Source organism: Tenrec ecaudatus, chromosome 4 (assembly GCF_050624435.1).
Source record: "Tenrec ecaudatus isolate mTenEca1 chromosome 4, mTenEca1.hap1, whole genome shotgun sequence".
NCBI classification, from domain to species: Eukaryota; Metazoa; Chordata; class Mammalia; order Afrosoricida; family Tenrecidae; genus Tenrec; species Tenrec ecaudatus.
Genome location: NC_134533.1, coordinates 143594837 through 143614814, shown reverse-complemented (window position 1 = coordinate 143614814; position 19978 = coordinate 143594837). Strand labels below are relative to the sequence as shown.

At 42.7% G+C, this 19978-nt stretch overlaps 1 pseudogene; it reads right to left on the bottom strand.

Moving 5' to 3' along the window:
• LOC142446064 (putative ribosomal protein uL10-like) overlaps window positions 1-16160 on the bottom strand; it is a 115318-nt pseudogene extending 99158 nt beyond the window's left edge.
• Window positions 16161-19978: the final 3818 nt, after the last annotated feature.

Here is a 19978-nt window from a genome sequence, read left to right as displayed (position 1 = left end):
GATGCTGACACATTCACTGATTTGACTTTCCTCCTGCAGTTGGCATCATAATGTGTGTTTTATGAGATGGAGGAGGACTTTGTGGATTGGTGTTGGACTTGTTGGGATTGGGAATCACTGAGTTGGGATGTTTTCTTGATGCGCATTTACCCTTTATAAAAAACTCTCTCTTATACATGAGTTTCTGTGGATTTGTTTCTCTAAAGTACCCAGACTCACACAGAGGGCTTTGCAATCATTGAGATTAAGCAGAATGTGTATGAATTGTTGAGTGTAAAATTGATGGTCTGTTGTACAAACCACTCCATTCACAACAAAAAGTTAAATGAGGAAGAAAGAGAGGGAGGAAGGAAGAAAATACTATAGCTTGGATCAGGCGTCCTTTGGTCCTGAAAGTGACACATTTGCTTTTGAACACGTCAAAGAGGTCTTTATGCAGCAGATTGGCCACTGCAATATGTCAGTTAATTTCTTGATCTTTGCTTCCATGGACATTGATTATAGATCCAAGTAAAGTGAAATCCTGAAGAACTTCAATTTTACCTCTGTTTGTCATGATGTTAACTGTTAGTCCAGTTGTGAGGACTCCCCCCACCCCCTTTTTATATTTAGGTAGAAGCCATATTGACCCTTGTAGTCTTTGGTCAACAAAGATTGCACAGGTAGTTAATGAGCCTTCCTTCAATCCCGATGCCGCGTTCTCCTTCATATAGCCCAGTCTCTGATTCTATGCTCAGCCTGCGGATTGGACAGTACAGTTAAAGGATACAACTTGTATGCACACTTTCCTGAGTTAGGCCTTGCTCTTCCAGTTCTGCATGAGCACAGTGAAGTCTTCTGGAATGCTCATTCTTTGCAATGCTAACCGTAAGTTGTTAGGCTCCCCACAGTCTAGTGTCTTTGCATAGTCAATAAAACACAGGCGAGCATTTTTCTGGTATTCTCTGCTGTCAGCCAAGATACATCTGACATCAACAATGGTATTCCCCATTCCCATCTTCTTTTGAATTGGGCTTGAATTTCTGGCAGTTCTCTTGAGATATTCTGCTGCAACGATTTTGGAAATCTCTTCAGCAACATATCACTTGTATGTGCTATTAATGATATTGTTTTATAATTTATGCATTTTATCGGCTCACCTTTCTTTGGAATGGAGACAAATGCGAATCTTTTCTGGCTGATTGGCCGGATGTAGTCATCCAATTTTCTTGGCATAGATGAGCGGATACTTCCAGCATTACATCCATTTGTTGCAATATTTTAATTGGCATTCCGTCATTTCCTGGGACTGTGCCTATCCTCCGTGCCTTCAGTGGAGCCTGGACTTCTTCCAGTGCCCTTGGTTCTTGAACAGATGCCAGCTCCTGCAATGGGTGAAGATTAACTCTTTCATGGCGCGGTGACTCTGTTTCTTCCATCTTCCTTTGCTGCTTCCTGTGTTGTGCAATATTTTGCTCTCGGAAACCTTCAATAAGTGTAAATGATTTCTTCAGTTATTTTAGTTGGAGAAACGCTCAGCATGCACTCCCTCCTCTTTAGGGTTCCTAACTCCAGGTCTTTGGACATTTCTTAATACTTCACTGTGCCTTATTACATGACCCTTTGAAATATTTTGTAAGTTCTTGTACGTCCATCTTTCTCCCCTTCTCTTTATGTGGAAGACCCACTTTGGTCTTTTGTCCTTCCAGTCTTTTGAGTGACCCTCTACTTTCGTCTTGCATAACGTCCCACAAGTCATCTCTGGTTTTTATCCCACAGGGCCGCTCTTCTTTGGTCATTCATGCTCATTGTGTCTTGTCTGGTCTTGAGATGGTCTCTAAATTCAGGTGGGATAGATTCAAGGGTGTTCGTGGGCTATTCAGATGTGTGTTAACTTTCTTTAGCTCCAACTTGACTTTGCAAATGAGCAAATGACGGTTTGCTCTGCAGTTGCCCCTGGTCCTGTTCTGAGCTTTTTGTGACGAGACGGAGCTTTTCCAGCACCTTGTCCCACAGATGTGGTCGATTCCATCCCTGTGTGTTCCATCTTGCAAAGTTCATGTGTATACATATGTTCTTGAAAAAGGTATCTTGAAGTAAGAATTTGTTTATCTGGCAAAAATCTATCATGCAATTTCTGGCTTCATTTTTACCACCAAGGCCATATTTTCCACCTATGGATTTTTTTTTCATTCCCAACTTTCACATCCCAGCAGTCTAATCACCCATTGGATTTTGAATACCTTCCAAGCTGAGTGGGCTCATCTTTCAATATCAGTCAGTGTTTCACCGTTATTCAGGAAGTTTTCAGGCATTTTTTTCCCCAATAACTAGATCGCCAGTTTCTTCTTCCTAGTCTGTCTTAGTCTGGAAGCTCTGCTGTAACCTATTCACCCTAGGTGACTCTGCTGGTATTGGAAATACCCATGCCATCACTTTCAGCATCCCAGCAACACACAAGTCATTAAGGGAAGGCAACGAAGGGTGGAAACTAGAGCCTTCTCAAACATCCAACATGTAAAATTGGTATGCTGCTTAAGAGAGCCATGGCTTATTAACTATATTCATGTTTTCATTTTCCTTACACCTGTTTTTTTACAAAATGACTACATACTCATATATTTGCATTGAAAAAATAAGTCGAGTGAACAGAACGTTATGTTGTGAAGTGTAAGCCTCTTACCCATTCTTCATTTCCTGTCTGCCAGAGCGCCCCAGATGCAAGCACTGTTAGTAATTCCGCCTGTCTCCATCCAGAGATGGTTATGTCTTGTCATTTTCTAGGCTTTCACAAGTCTGTTAATTTAAATCTGAATCCTTTTCAAGTGTTATCTTGGATTCTTTCCTTTGACTTTAACATTCCTAAAACTAGGCAATGATGTGCTGATCCTATTATTGTGCACAAGGACCCCCTAGGACACTTTGGATCTTCTGCTTTCCACTTTCTGGTAAGACTCTTTAAGTTAGAAGCGTGGCCATCTTTCAGTGGCACTATTCCATGGGTGTGGGGGAGGTGCAGGTCAAAGTGCTGGCCGCTGCCTCTGCTGGGCAGTGGTGAATGTCCCTTCCCTTCTCACAGACAAGGCAGAGCAGGCCCCTTCGTTTGGGCCTTTAATGTGCTTATTTCTCTATAGGTAAGTGATGCCAGAATTGTCACATGGTCCCAAATCTCCACTTCTTGGAAAAAGACATTTTTGTTTCCATAATTACTAGCATCTCTTAAAACAACAACAACTGCAACAAAAAGCCACTTGTGAGTTAAAACACGTTCTCTCTAAATTTAAGTGATTAGAAAATTTGTGATGATCAAATAGAAACTGTGTGGTAGTTAGTTACGTGTGTTAACATGGAACAGATAAGAAGCTATGGGTGGAATTTAGCTTGTCAATCAGCTCGCAGCTTGATGGCCTCCCTTGGAGGTGAGACTGAGCTAAATGGCTCCCTGCAGGTGGGCCCTTCTCTCTCTCTGCCTGGTTGGACTGGCTGTGCTGCCTGAAGGGGCTGTCCTGCTTCAACACTTGGGCAGTGCTACCTGTGGGCCATGCAGTACTCTGCTCCACCTGGCTGAGTCAACTGTGGACCCCTTCAGTCTGCTGTGCTGCTCTACACTATGGTGACACCCTATCTTGCTATGTCTGCTGCCTGTGGCCCACTCCGCTGACCTTGCCACCACTCCAGATCCTGTACCTCTGTCAGCCACTTTGTATCACTACACTATGAGGCTTCACAATGACCTGCTTCGCTCTGCAGTGCTACTGGCCTCTGCTACACCTCACCACTTCATTGTCCTACTGTCTGCTTCCTTGCCCTTGACATTGGAGAGATCTTCAGTATATTAACTGTCCAATGAAAGTGAGTTGGGAACGAGGAACTCAGGGACTAGTATTAGACATATGTGCTAATATTGGACTTATGGACTTGATCTGGATTGGTCTGGCTTGTTTTCTTAATGTACAATTACTCTTTTATATAAAGCTCTTTTTATACACACACACACACACACACACACACACAAGAAAGTGAGTTGGATGAACTGAGCTCTCTAATGCTGTGTGGACTAATTTGCTGTTATAGTCCTTTTTCTATATAAACTTATCCTCTTACATATATATAATCATAAGTGTCTTTCACTTCTAGAGAACCCTGCCTAACACAGACAATAATATGACAATGGACAACTAGATAAAGGGATAGGTTTACATTTTTAAAAAAATTTAAGATTGACAGTGCACTGGGCTGTATAATGATTTCATGTTCTCTTTCATGCTTCCTATACCTTTCTTAAAAGTTATTTTGGTCTGTGCTTTGGACTTCCCAGGCAACACAACCGCAGCTACAACACACAGTCTGCTCTGCCAGAGAATATCAGCTCAAAGGAAGTGGTACACAGCCCCTCGAACTTGACCCAAAGGAGGAGCTGTTCAGGAAGCAGGGCAAGAAATAGGTTTTCTAGTGTTGTCTAACTCAAGCACAATCAGCGATGTTATTTAATCCTATAAAGTAAATGGACAAAGAACCTGGAACTCATTTGATAATGTAGGAAAAGGTGACCTCACCCTATGATAAAGAGGTACCCACCTCCAGAATCCTAGGAATAATATGGTGAGAGGATACCACCTTGACACACACCTTTCTCGATTGCACACTGGGCAATAGTCCCTTGTTCTCTTTGCACAACTGCCTCTTGATCCATGTACATATTCCTCACGAGCATAATAAAGTGCTCTAGAGTTCCCACTCTTCTCAAGACTGTCCATAGTTTGTTGTGATCCTTAGAGTGGAATGCCTTGGCATAGTCAGTGAAACACAAGCAAACATCTTTATTTTCTGCTTTCATCCAAGGTCCATCTGATATCCCCAGTTCCATGCCCTCTTCTGATCCAACCTGAAATTCTGACAGCTCCCTGTCAAGGTACTGCAGTAACCATTGTTGGATGATCTTCTGTAAAATTTTACTTGCATGTTATATCACTAATATTTTCTACGATTTGTACATTCTGTTGAGTCACCTTTCTTTGGAATGGGTACAAATACGGATTTCTTCCACTCAACTGACCAAATAGCTGTCTTCTAAATTTTTTGCTGAAGGGTCTGGGTAAGAGATGTTAAGAGGAGTATATGATTCAGTTGAGAGTGATTGTTAGCTAATTGTGATTACAAAAATTTACAGTGCTATAATTGGGGATTAGTCAATTTTGGCATTCTTCTGGGTATAAAATCAATCATTTCAGAAGCAGGTTGGGGAAATTCACTACCAGCAAGTAAAAAGAACTAGGAGTAGAGTGTGACCTTTGAATCCCAATACTCCTGATCATTGAATATCCTTGATTCAAGGATAGAAAGTTGTGACACCAGAGAAGTGGCACAGGTGTAGCAAGAGGAGTGGCAGCAGCAGAGCCAAGAGCCACAGCATGAGACAGAACAGTGAACTTGCTGGTCTATACAGTGAGTCAAGCTGAGTCAGTGCGTTTGCACAGGAAGTTTGCTCCTGGAGTCGGGCACCTGCAGGTACTTAACTAGGGTGCTAGGTTTGCTGACTAGGAAGCATGCAGCTAGAGCTTAGGGCTTTGGGCTGAGGCTTATAGCAGAGTGGTGTGCCCTTTTGGCCTTTATTGGCAGCACTAAGATAGTGTTGTAACATGACAAAGCAGGGCAGAGGCCAAGGAGCCTTGGGTCCTGGAGGCTGAGAACCAGAGAGGGGTCTGCCTGCAGGTAAGACTAAGAATAGGCTGTTCTCCCTAGAAGAAGTCTGTTCTGAGCATTTCTGATTCTGGGTTGTAACCCGTTTTAAGTCAGAATTGACTCAACAGCAATGAGTTTGGTTTTGGCTTTAGCTCCCCCCAATGAACATTCATGGAAGCAGCAGTCAAGAAGTCAAACAATGTCTTGCATTAGGTAAATTTGCTGCCTGAGACTTTTTTCTAAAGTATTTAAGAGCAAAGATGCCGTTTTGAAGACTAAGATATACCTGACCCAAGACAGAGTATTTTCAATAGTTTCATGAATAAAGAACATTTCAAAAGGACCCATGCATTTAAATTATGGTGTTAGTGAAGAATATTGAAAATACCATAGACTGTCAGAAGAACAAACAAATCTGCCTTGTAGGTAGTACAGCCGGAATACCACAGGCAAGATAGGAAGGTGAACTTTCATCTCATGTACTTCAGACACATTATCAGCAGGCACCAGTCCCTGGAGAAGTGTATCATGCTTGATAAGGCAGAGGGTCAGGGAGAAAGAGGACAACCTCTCACTGTGTGGGTTGACATGATGGCTACAACAACAGGCTCAAACAGAGCGACACTTTTGAGGCTGTCACAGGACCAGGAAGTGTTTTGCTCTGTTCCATGGACATTGCTATGAGTCGGCACACGCCTAACAATGGCAACCAGCGGTGGATAAAGGTTCCAGTCTCCCCACACAGTTGCCATCATCTATTTAGATCATTGGCATTTTGGCAGAGGTGAGGTGCTAGCTCATTGTAGCTTTGATTTGCATTTCTCTAATGGCTAATGATCGGTAGCATCTTTTCATGTGTCTGTTGACTGCTTAAACGCCCTCTTCGATGAAGTGCCTGTTCCTGTCCTTGACTCATCTTTAAATTGGATCGTCTGTCTCTTTGTTGTTGCATTGTTGAAGTTTTCTGTATATTTTAGTGGTCACACTGTTAGCATAAATATCATTCTGAAATAATTTTTCTCCAATATGTAGGTCCTCATTTTACTGTTTTGATAAATTTTTTTTGATGAGTATAATATTCCATTTTTAGTAAGTCCTGTTTCTCGAGTTTGTCTTCTGTTGCTGGTGCATTTGTATTGCGCTTAGCTTACTGTTATTTTTTGTACTTCATATTTTCCCTTGACCAGTCTTTTGAGAGGTTTTTCTATTTTAATGGCATTTGAATCTTCAATTTCTTCTCTTTCATACTATTACTTTCATCATGTATTCTTTCCATTTACCGTCTTTGATTTTGCTTGTTTCTGAACTTTGTGTGATTGATGCTTAATATATTTTTCAGTGATACATCTTTTTAAAGAATATGCATTCAAGATTATGGATTTTCCATTAAGTACCCTTTGTGGGAGGTATGGGAAGGTAAGTCAAAAAGTGTGTGGGCAGTGTTTTAGTTCATACATGCATTGATTTATTCCAAACAAACATGTGTAAATGTGTCTCTATTATCAGATGATTGGTGCAAACCAATTCCCTTGGAAGCACACATGTTTTAGTTTCATTAGGAAGGAGACCTGGTGGTGCAGTTGGTTAAGCACAGGGTGTTAACCACAAGGTTATCAGTTTAAACACAGCTTTGGGTCCATGGGAGAAAGCCGAGGTTGTCTGCTCCTGTAAATACGTAGAGTCTTGGAGACCCACAGGAAGAGTTCTATTCTGTAGGGTCAGAGGATGTGACGCCATGGCAGCGAGACTGTCATTAGGATGCCTTAAACATAAGGACGAACACAAACAGTGGCTTCCGAGGAGGCCTGCTTGGACACGTAAGTTGAAGGCGGAGAGGTCAGCTCAGCAGTCTGTGACAACGGTTTCAAGGAGTCTCAGGTGGGCATCCCGTCGCTTTTCTTGAAGGACACAGGACAATAATGAGGGCTTATTACGAAAAAGCTTTAGGAAAATTGAGAATTGTATTGATGAGAAAATGTTAGGAATACCGAGCAAAATTCCCGCCTGCCCCCCACCCCATAACAATAGTGAACCTGCACATTCAAGGGGTGTACTATGAAAATTTTCTTGGGAAACGTTATCCCATCTACCTAATATCTCTGATTTTTCTCCTTTAGATATCTGTTTGTTCCTCAAACTCAAAGAGCAATGACAGGAACACCATTTGGCTCCTTCAGGATACCCTACCTGCAATTTGATGCCATACAAATTGAAGAGCATAGAATTCTTTGGGGAAGGGTTAGATGATGGAGACACAGCCTTCAAAAGTATATAGACCAAATGGAAATTAAATGGAAATAGCTTCACATTTTAATATTTTTTTGTTTAATAAAGGTTTATATAATTTTACAGCAGTGATTTTTGACTTACCATCATACTATACACATTTTCATCATGAAAATGAAAATTTTCTGTGATTTCTTTGGCCCATGTGTTATTTAGAAGTGACATTTATATGTTTATAAATTCATGTCCCTTTTCGGTAAGGGAACTTTTTGCTTAGATGTTTCAACCTTATTGTATATAATTGGCATGCATACTCTGAGAGGCATGCCCTGGATGACACAGGTATGAGAGCTCACCTCTTGGGTACAAACACTTTGAAATTAGGGATAGTGATATCCAAGAGGATTGAGAGGCCTTGCAGAATTAGTTCTCTGAATGAAATCCCACGGGAGAACAAGAGTGCTTCCGAGGTGTTAACTCCATAGGGAGCTTGCAGTTGGCCCCACAGGAAGGCTTGTATGAAATCCCTAGATTCCTCAGTGAGACTTTTAGAGGAACCCAGACAATTCTGGATATCAAACTCAGAATATATTTAAAAAGAGTTTTATTGGGACACAATCCACATGCCATGCAATTCGATAGCTCAATAAAATCAAGAAGAGTTGTGCAGTCATTACCACAATCAATTTTAGAACATTTTCGGCTTTCTTGTAGTCTTTGTTATTAGCTCTCCCTTTCCTTCCATCCTCCTCTGTCTTACCCCCAAGGAACAATTAATCCACCTACAGATGCATCCATCTTGGATTCATATACTGAAAAACGTACAAAAACAAAGAAAAGAAAAGCTAACAACAATAATAAAATAAAATGGGAACAAATCTCAATAGAAAACAAAATAATATACTAAAAACTAGAACAACTTTAAAATGGGTCAAAAGGGAGATCAAATGAGAAGGTGTTGAATCTGAATCTAGTTACATCTGTCTGATCCACTAACCAATGCACTCTGCACGAAATCAAGGCTGGTCACACCCCTGCTCTGTGTCCAGAGAGTGTCTATGCTAAGAGACACATCGATCTCCTCCACTCTCCTTGGTCAGAGAAGGTGGCTGATGCTCACCTTCAGTCCTGCCGCCACCGCCAGCTCTGGGATCTGAAAGGAAAGAAACAGCCTTCCTTATTAGCTGTGCAGGAAAGTTATTGGTGGAAAATCCAGTTGTTCTGATCTGAGTCATACATCCAACTCAGAACAAATCAGTGTTGTGGGTTGGGGGTGGGTGGGGATTCTGATGGACCATCCTGGATTTTGGGTTTTGTCTGTGGGTGTGGGACAGGGAGGTGGTCCCCTGGGACCGAGCCTCTCAAGTTCACCTCCACGAGCAAAGGAGCGTCTTCTGAAGAAAAGGCCAGTCAGGAAAACAACCTTTACTGCTTTATTATACAGAGCTTCTCAGTTTCTGTAGTTCTTGCCCCATTTTATCTTTTTCTTCCCCCTCTGGAGAACTCCTTTCATTACGTGCCTTCCTGACCCAGAACGCATTTTCTTCCACTGTTGTTTGCGCCTCAAAGTTTACTGATTATTTAATTAGAATTAAAGGCCCTTTTAACCTTTCCTCAACACATAAGTTCAAATGGTGAACACCCAGTAGATTTCTTGGGAATGTCTTTGTAAGAAAATAATGAGTATGATAACATCATCTGAACTCTTAGGATGATTAGTTCTTTAATTCATAAACATTTTATTCAAGGTTGAAAGAGTCTATCAGGTAAAGCTCCAGCAGTCTCTAGGCAGAAAAAGAGACCGACATGGCTGCATCTGGGGACCTTGCAATGAAATCTATGATGTTGAAGACATGAACTTGTGCCTTGGTAACGTAGTAGGAGTACCAGTAATACGTATCCCAATCTATAAATGTGGCTCAAGTTTTATATTTGTTGCTATCAATCAGATTTGGAGCTATATGTTGATACCTGTCCTGCCGATTACCCTTCTATTCCTCACGACAGTACAACCAGCCCAAAAGGCTGGATTAGAACATATTATGTGTGCCTTGAGGCTCAAGTAGATGTTCCTATCCTCTCCAGTTATAATAATTTTGGAACTTTGAGTATTCTCTGGCTGGCCACATGTGCAATGGTTCTGGGCAGATGGGCAGCAGGGGCTGAGGTTTAACCTCTTCCCTGCCTCCTACATGTGAAGGAAGAGGCCGAAGGAGCCGCTGGGGTCCTGTAGGGTATGGTTTCTGATGCTCCTTCTAGGGAGAGAAGGAGAATGCCCACGATGGTCAGAAGAGCCCAGGAGGGTGCAGTGGCCCCACCCAGAGTACCTGAAGCCCCTCCAGCAATCTAGACTTTGGACCAATCAGGCCACTGCTCCCTCCTCTGAGAAATATGAGCAACTGAAATACCACAGAGTTAGATCCAGTGTCGGGGAGGAATTTGAATGATCCCTCCCTGGCATTTTATTTTCTTCTATTTTCTGGCCTTAGCAGGGAGACTAAAAACATCGGTCAGCGGACCATCTCATACTAGTAAAAACAAAATGTTTTTATTTTTTAATGTTATTACTGATTAGAATATGCCATGTATACACCATTAATGGTAAGTCAGTTCAAATATTTTATTTTATACAGATATTTCTGCACTGATGTGATATATGAATGTTCTTGAATATCCCACATTCTATGAAACCACAAGTAGGAAGTACAGGGATTGTGGGAAAGAGGATGAGAAACAGATCACTCGAACAGATCATGTAACTTCGTCACCAGAGCAGTGGAAACCAATTGCAATCCAAGTGTAAATGGCAGCATAGTTAAAAATACATTAAATTCCCTGAATCAAAAACACCCACTGGTATCAGGCAATATTGACTCATATTGGGTTTCTGAGACTGTAAATCTTCAAGAGAGTACACAGCCTCATCTTGCTAAATTCCAAGTCGATTAAAAAAATATAGTAAATGTAGGACTTTACCTTAAAAAAGGGAGTAATCAACATATGAGTAAGGAAGTGTTGCAACCTAAGGGAGCTTCCAGAGGGCTGTCTAATCAGTGCACCCAAGAAAGCCCGAGGTCTAAGTCAGCGGGAGGAAGAACATCGTGTGATTGGCTTCATGTACAAGTTTGTACTCCTCCGTAGCTTGCCACTTTCTGAACAAGAGATGAAACGGCCGCCAAGCATTGTGTCTGCCCTGACACGATGCTTGCCTTAAATGAACACTATTTTCACATTTCAGACTTGTATGAAATAATTTGCATTCCAGAACCATGAGGTGCGGAAGCGCATGTTGCATTTTCTGAGGCAGATGCTGACCAATCTTTCAGGGTCGTATTGAGTTTTGACTATAACATTGAGGCCGTTTATTGTGCCAACATGGCCGATAAACACATGTGGAATTAATTGAAGGGCGGAGAGATAAATGGTCCAGGGAGCCTCGCCTTTCTTGTCTCTTGTTCTTTGACCATTGGATCAGTGTGCAGCTGCCTTGCTTGTTCTGTGCCTCCATTTGCAAGTTACACTACCTGTGGGACACCTAACCCGTGGACTGTGTCACTGTAATTTGAGGTTCCTTCAAGACCTGCTTCGCCACACCATTGGAATTTACATCTCTTGAGCTGGGGACTGTCGGACCCTGTCATCTGGCTGACTGCTGGTGACCTGCCATGCTGTTTACTGACTGTGCCTGGATAGCCTGAATTGCTCTACAGAGGACTACCCGGCAGCCCTCAAGACTTGAAGGACTGCCAGTGTCTCACAACTGTCTCACGGGCGTGAGCTGCACAGAGCCATTTGTACTGCCTTATAATTTAACTGTTTATTTCTTGTGTTATCTATCTATCTACCTATATAAATATACGTATAAAATTATTAGCAATCTGGTTTGTCTCTCTAGAGAACCCTGTCTAACACAAACATAGACATAAGAACACATGCCTTGATTTGTTAAGTTGGGTAATGCATATGGAAGATCAAGTAAATGAAACTTCTTGTATAGATATTTAGTAATGAGATCTTATAATTGCATAAGGCTGTTTTTTTTTTCATTTTCTTCACTTACTGGCTTCCTAGCTTTGAGGCAGTTACTTACATGCCCGTGGATCTGTTTTCTCCTCTCTAAAGCGGGGATACCAATAATGCTACCTGATAAAGAGTTAGTGTGAGAAACAAATGAAATGCTGCAGTAGAACAGCAGCTGGGATGAACAGACTTTGTTCTTAGGTTATTATCCTGTATCACTGAACAACCAATGCATTTAAAGGAGAAACAACTAGCTTTTCCTCAGTCAGATGTCCCTCCCAACCTTTACCATTTCTTTAGTGGCATATTATGGTATAAATTTAAATCATGGTACATATGAACATGAGAAAATGCACATAATGAAACATTTGTCAATCCGGAATTTTTCACAGGTGATCACATGCTTCACATAGCTTCGTTGTCATATCCTTTTCTGAAACAGGCACCACCATTAATATAACTCTGACCAGTAAGTTGCCTTTCCCTTCCCCACCACCACTCGTCCCCTCTATCAAACGATTTTTTTGAAATTTTCTATTTCACACACTGACTGACTGCACTAAGCAGTGTTTTCAAGATTGAGCCATGTTGTAATGTCTGCCACTTGAAAAAAATCTAATCTGCAGTCCTCATTTTCTTCTCCTTGCTCAAAAATAGTAACCACCTTATATCAATTCCTGTTAATATTCATTTATTTTAAATTTATCAATCAAATACCTACATAATGCTTTTTGGGTGCCAGGCACTGTTCTAAGCACAGATATGAACTCATTGGTTCCTAGGAAGGAGGGATTCCTTCATCCCTATTTTACAAATGAGGACACGGAAGCACAGAGAGATTAGGAAACTTGGCCAAGGCACTCAGCTTGTCAGTCCAGGTTTGTCTCCTACCCAAGCTGGAGGGGCAGCCTTGGTTGACACTGCTGATTGGCCTGACCCACTTCTCCATCCCTGCTGCCATTCGGAAGGGTCTCAGGTAACTGCATAGGTGGGTGTAGCACCTGTCTGGCTGGCTTCAGTGTTCCAAGGCCTTGCTCAGGGGATTCTGGGAAATGGAGTCTGACCTTGTAAGAGGGAAACATAAAGACAGCTCTGAAATGTTCCTTTCACAAAACAACCCTTACTTGGGCCAAAGAGATCATTTTTAGAAAGCGTGTTATCTATTAAGGAGTTATAGGTACAATAATTTAATTCATTCAATTTATATTCTATGAAAGGACAATTTCCAAATCCTAGTTTTCTTTTTTCTTCTACCATCAAAAGTTGGTTTCTTTGCTTCCAAAGGAAAAATTTATGATGCATTTCCCTTCATTTAAGCAACATTTAACAACTGATTTGTGTGTTGCATGAAAGTTACACATTTCCTCAGATGCAGTTGCTATTTTATTTTCTTTCATTCAAAAATGTGTCAGTAATCTTTTTGTTCACATGAAGATAAAGGATTAGTAATGCAAGATGCAGTTTTCTTGTAACCTTCTTGAAAGCAGACTATAGTTTCTTATCTGGCTCCAACATTCATTTTCTGGAATTGAAAAAAAAGTGACTTAAAATGAAATAAACCACATTTGATTCCTGAGAGCATCGCTAGCAGGGAAATGTACTGAGAAAGGCAGACTTGGTCAGATTCCAGGAAACCCCTCTGCTCCCTAAGTGCGGAGTTGATTAATTTTGCATTTTAAAGTATAATTTGAATGCAGGCAGGATTGTGAATTATCCCCTAATGGTCACTAATCAGAAGATAGGGTTATTTTTGTTCCCTGGAAATGCAAGCCGTTAATAAAACAAACAAACACTGAGCTAAACAAACATAAAACAATAAGGTGTAAGTCTTCAGTTTAAAGTGCCGTTTTATTTTTTTCAGGTAGGAGATAGGGGATCAATTCCCATTCAGCGGACAGGCAAAGTGCAGCTACCGTCCATCTGTCACTGGAGGCATGCATGTTGCTGCGATGCCGAACACGTTTCAGCTGTGCTTCCAGAAGAAAGGCCTGGAGATCTATTTCTGAAAAGTAGCCAGTGGAAATCCTGTGACTCACTGCGGCCCAATCCACCATCCCTCATAAGGATGGACTGGTTCCAGGCAGCTTTTGTTCCACTGCACACGGGTCACCGGTGTATTGGGAGCAGACACTTGAGACAGTTAACAGCAGCCACCACTCTGGACAAAGCAGGAAGAAATGTGTTGGAAGTCTTCAGTGGGGAATCAGAAAAGCACTTCCCTCACTGGGTTCATAGCCACTCTCCTGGTTGCATAGTGGTTACAGATTGGGCTGCTAACTGCAAGGTCGGCAGTTCAAAACCAATAGCGGTTCCTTGGGAGAAAGACTTTCTAGTTCTATAAAGAGTTACAGTCTTGGAAATCCACAGGGGCAGTTCTACCCTGCTCTATAGGGTCGCTATGAGTTGGCATTGGCTTGATGGCAGTGTGTTTTATATTTTTTGGGAGGGGTTGGGTAAACCTTGATGGTGAAAGCAGGTACGTGTAGTGGCAATAAATACAACTCTGTGCTTGTACTCTGAGGCATAAGTAGAGGGAATTCATAGGATTTTAATGCTCTTTTATAGCTGGTCTAGTGGAGGCTAGCCTCAACCTCCCATTTTTGGACTCAGGATTTGGACTGGCAGAAATATCACTGAGTACAGATGGGGACCTGTTTTCCATAGTCTTTCAGATCAATGGTTGAGGTGGAGGAGGCTCCTGACACCGGTAGTGATCACACATCAGTTCCACAAAGTGGACCTCCGGCTTTGGCCTGAAGGTTGTTACAGTTTCACTGCCAAGTGTCCAGAGCATGTTTTTCATAGGCATGTTTCCCATCAGCATTCATTTCTGCCCACCCACTCCTGGTCTACCTTTATCAGACCCTGGGATGGGTTCCAGAGGAATTTAGATGAACGAGACCTGGTCCCTCCACTCCAGGGGAAGACACATTGCAACACATTAAGATGGAGGTGAATATTGGTGTTGTGAGGGGCCAGAGGGGGCGCTCCCAGATAAGTCTGGGAGTCTAGAGGAAGCTTAGCGGAAATGTTACTTGAGTCTTGGAGGGCGTGTGTGAGCTGGCCGGGTAGCGAGGGAGATGTGAGGAAGGCATGAAGGAAAACAGCGAGAAGCTCAGCAGGAAGGTCCGACTCGCCATTGCTGTGGGCTGAGAAGTCCCTGTGGGATTTGGCCCAGGAGGCTTTGTGAGAGCACTTGACTGGAGTTGCTTGGGCCAAGTGTTACCCACTGACATCTCCCCGGCTCCCAGTCTGACGCCCAGTACATGCTAATAAAGGCACGGTGTTCCCAGAATAGGTTCCACCTTTAAGACATTGGATTAGAGTCAAATGGAGGGAGGGAGAGATTGGCCTGGGGGTTAGAAGAACATCTGGCTGGAAAGGGAAGGCAGGGGCTGACTGCTTGTGGCGTGTCCCCAGTGCTGCCGGCCGCACACTACAGTGAAGGAGCGGCGCTAAGCAGCTGGATTCTTTGCGATCAGAGAGATGATACAGTGAGCCCCCTCGCTCGTGTTCCTAAAACCCCTCTCCCCACCCTCTTCGTCCTTCTCCAAGTGACTTAGTCCCCCATCCCACGAAATCTGTGACCTTCGTGAATAGAAAGGCATGAAAGCACATAGACATAAGAGACAATTTTTGGCTGTTGAGTTTCTAAATAAAAATTTAAGAAACAAAATCTTATCACAGAGACAACTGTCTGGAAAGTCAATATCTTTCCTTTGAAAAGCACAATATAGATATGTTTTTAACTTTCAGCATAGATATGTTTTTAACTTCAGAAAGATAAACACCAGTGGAAACACGGAGGAAAAGTACAAAGCTGTGACACGGAAGTGAGGTTCTCCCTTTGGGCCTGTCTTAGACTGAGCTCCTGGAGACGTTCCTAGAGATGTTTCCAATCTGGGTTCCCTGGAGTAAGAATATTCACAGCCGACATATGCTCTGGAGATCTGGAAGTGGTAACTGTGTTGATATTCTCCTGCCTACAACGGTACCCGAGAAGTAGGTTCCCACAGGCTTTGGGATATTGTGAAACAGCATCCCCACGTCCCTCTTTCCCCAGGACAAGCACATCCATGACGGGTACTGCAGTTGATAGGTGCTGTCGAGTCATTTTGGACTCCTACCGACCCGTGTCACAGAGGAAAACTGCCGCCAAAGGTTTTCTGTGCCATGATCTTTATGAAAACAAAATGTCAGCCTTTCTCCCGCCGAGGGGGTGTGAGCAGCCTACCGCTTACCTGAAAGTCCATGTCGCCTTGTTCCAGCAGAGGGCCAGCCCGGGACGGCTGTGGCTCCGAGGCCCCCTCCATTCCCTCCCCCACATGCTGGGCTCTCTGATGCCATCTCTGGAACCCAGATGCTTCCCGGAGCAGGGAGAGGGGTCTAGATGAGCATGGGCACTGGGCATCAAACACCGAACCAAGTCTGACTGAGTCGAGCTTCAAATGCCTGAGTGAGCAGTCCCATGACTCAACTTCCCCAGGGTGACTAAAGTGTTATCAAGTGAAATTCGGGTCTCGAGATAGCGATTGAGTGAAATGATAGAAAACTAACTTACGTTTCTATTGGCAAACGTGATTTTGTGGTTTCAAGCTGGTGAGAATGTGAACCTCTTTTTATTTATTTATTTATTTTAACAATTTATTGGGGCTGATACAATTCTTTTCACAGTTCATACATATACATACATCAATTGTATAAAGCACATCTGTACAGTCTTTGCCCTAATCATTTTTTCCTCTTTTCTTCTTTTACATTTTATTAGGGACTCATACAACTCTTACCACAATCCATACATATACATACATCAATTGTATAAAGCACATCCATACATTCCCTGCCCCAATCATTCTCAAGGCATTTGCTCTCCACTTAAGCCCCTTGCATCAGGTCCTCTTTTTTTCCCCCTCCCTCCTCACTCCCCCCTCCCTCATATGCCCTTGGTAATTTATACATCGTTATTTTGTCATATCTTGCCCTATCCAGAGTCTCCCTTCCCCCCTTCTCTGCTGTCCCTCTCCCAGGGAAGAGGTCACATGTGGATCCTTGTAATCAGTTCCCCCTTTCCAACCCACTCACCCTCCACTCTCCCAGCATCGTCCCTCACACCCTTGGTGAATGTGAACCTCTTATAATGGTTAGAGTACCCCGGCCCATGGACGAATGAGAATATTCCCTTATTTCTGCAGCGATCTGAATGCTGTGCTTCCAATGCTCATGTCTCCATTTTAGAGGAAGTGAAAACATCAGGGGTGTCACTGTACATTGAGTGTATCTGTAAGGGGCAAGGAGCTGGGCAGGGTATTGTGCAAACATAGAAAGACCTTTTTGATAGGGGTAGGGAGTTGATGGAGAAGTCACGTCTGAAGTTGTATGGGAAAGTACCAGCATTTTAAGAGTCTCTTTCCCATTTACCTAATCAAAAATAGACGAGGAAGACAATTTGTTCATCTAGCGAAAACAAAAACAAAAACCTTAAGTGTTTGTATCCCTAAATGAGGCCTGAAGAGAATGGCGGGGGCTCCGTGAACTAAAACCCTGGTGCCTCCCTCCTGCTCCCTTTGTCTCCACCAGGGATGCCATAGGAACCAGCAGGGGCAGATGGCTCAGATCCTATCTCAGTGGCCCCAGGACTTAGGAACATTAATTTTAAAGGGGGATTAAAGCACAGACGGTTTTTAAAATAGCATGCATTTTCATAAGCACCTAGGCACACTCCCTGGCTCGATGGTTTATTTGTATGATGTGTTTTTGGAACGGAGACTGTGACAAAAACAAGGAAGCTCTTATTTTGACTTTGTGCGGGGAAAATATCAATATTTGTCTTGTGGAAGGACCAGCAGGGGTTTCTCCCTTGTTTCATTTTCAGCTGCTTGGTCCCTGGCCTGGAGTGGGAGTCTGGCATCATTCCAACCCAGTGGCTCATGGAGGCTCTGGGAATCGAGACCTTTGATAGGACACCGCAGCTTCGACGGGGAACATCCATTCTGGACCCGATCACTGAGATGGTTCACTTCTCTGCATGTGAGCATTGAGTCACTCTGGTGCGTGGCCTTTAGGGTGGCAAATTAATACTTGCACAGGCCGTTCAGATCCTCGAATTCCATGTCTGTTTCACAAGCCCTCTCATTGTTTTGTTAGTTTCCAGCTCTTTGCGCTCATCCAAACATACGTGTATCCCTGTATCTCGCCTCTAGCCCCCGTTTTGCCCAGATAACATTACTAATGGAATTCTGTCTGTGGTTTGTTGGTGTTAAGTGCATTGAGTTGGTTCCAACTCACAGTTCCTCTCTGTACAGAAGATTGAAATACTACCTGGTCCTGAGCCATCCTCACAATCACGGCTGTGTTTGAGCCCATTGTTGCAGCCATCGCGCCAGTCCATCTTGATTAGGATCTTCTTTTTCACGGTCCCGCGAGTTAACCACGCGTGATACCCCTTCCCAGGGACTGGACTCTCGATAACATGTCCAGAGTACCTGAAAAGAAGTTTCACCATCCTTTCTCTTAAAGGGCACTCTGCCTGTACGTATTCTAAGATAGATGTTTCTTTCTTTCTTTTTTGGGTTGTCCTTGGCACTTTCAATATTCTCACCAGCACCATAATTCAAATGCATCTTTGGCCTTCCTTATTCACTGGCAGATGAAAACACCACAGCTTGGGCTAGTCCACCTTATTCCTCAAAGTAATTTTCAACACTGGCTTTCAACACTTTGAAGAGGTCTTCTGCAGCAGATTTAGTCAATGCAATGTGTCTTTGGATCTCTTGATTGTTGCTTCCATGAGCATTGATGAAATCCTTGAACACGTCAATGTTTTCACAATTTATCATGGTGCTACCTGTTGGTTCAGTTGTGGGGATTCTTTTTTCCCTTTACACTGAGTTCTAATCCACATTGAAGGCATCAATCCTTGATCTTCATCAGCAAATGCTTTAAGTCCTCCTTTCTTTTAGTAAGCAAGGTTGTATCACCTGCTTATTGGAGGTTGTTGATAAGCCTTCCTCCAATACTGATGCCACGTTCTTCATCATATTGTCCATCTTCCTAGGTTATTTGCTCAGCACACAGATTGAATAAATACGGTGAGAGGCCACAACTCTGACGCACACCTTTCCTGATGTTAAAACATGCAGTGTTCGCGTGTACTATTTACACACCTGCCTAGTGATACTTGTCCAGGTTTCACCCGAGCACAACGCAGTGTGCTAGATTTCCCATTCATTCTTCTCAATGCCATCCATAGTTTATGATCCACAAGCCAAATGCCTTTGTATCATCAAGAAAACACAAATACACATCTTTCTGGTATTTGAGCCAAGACCCAGCTGATGTGAACAATGGTATCCTTTGCTCTCTGCCCTCTTCTGAATCTAGCCTGAATTATATCTTTCAGAACATTAATTATGCCTGAAATCAGGATGTGTCTTATAATCAATGTTATTTTACATGAAGGAGGAAGAACCCTTAACCATGAAGGTGAAAGAAAGTCTCAATCTTAAAACTCGCAAAGCAGTGTCTGTGCCTCAGAAGCCAGTCTCAGAGACAAGAGTGGAGCACTCTTATGAGAAATGATACTTCACCAGCATTCTCTCTCTCATTAAAAAAAATACTTGGTGTTGAGAATATACACTGCAGAACATGCACCTATGGAACGACGCTTTCGACATGCACAACCCAATAAAATTGATTTCATTCTTTAAGTTGTTCAACCATTCCAACCATTCTTACCTTTCTTCTCCAAAATTGTAATTGTTTTCCTTCCATAAACTCATCAATCCCAATATTTTTGGTGTTGGTGGTTGTTAGGTGCTGTTGAGGAAGCTTTGCCTCATGCGACCTCGTGTTGTACAAAAGGATAGTATTCAGTAGAAAACTGTGATGATTAATAAGTTGGCTGAAAAGTGATTCAGCAGAGTTAGACTCAGAATGAGAAGATATTTTAGGAGCATTGTAGCCAGCTTATTTCACTATATTATCCTCTTAATGTCTGTAAGAGGAAGGCCTATCCTTAAAATATATGTAAAAAGTCTAAAAGAGCTCTTTTAGGAAATAATGTTTCCTAAAG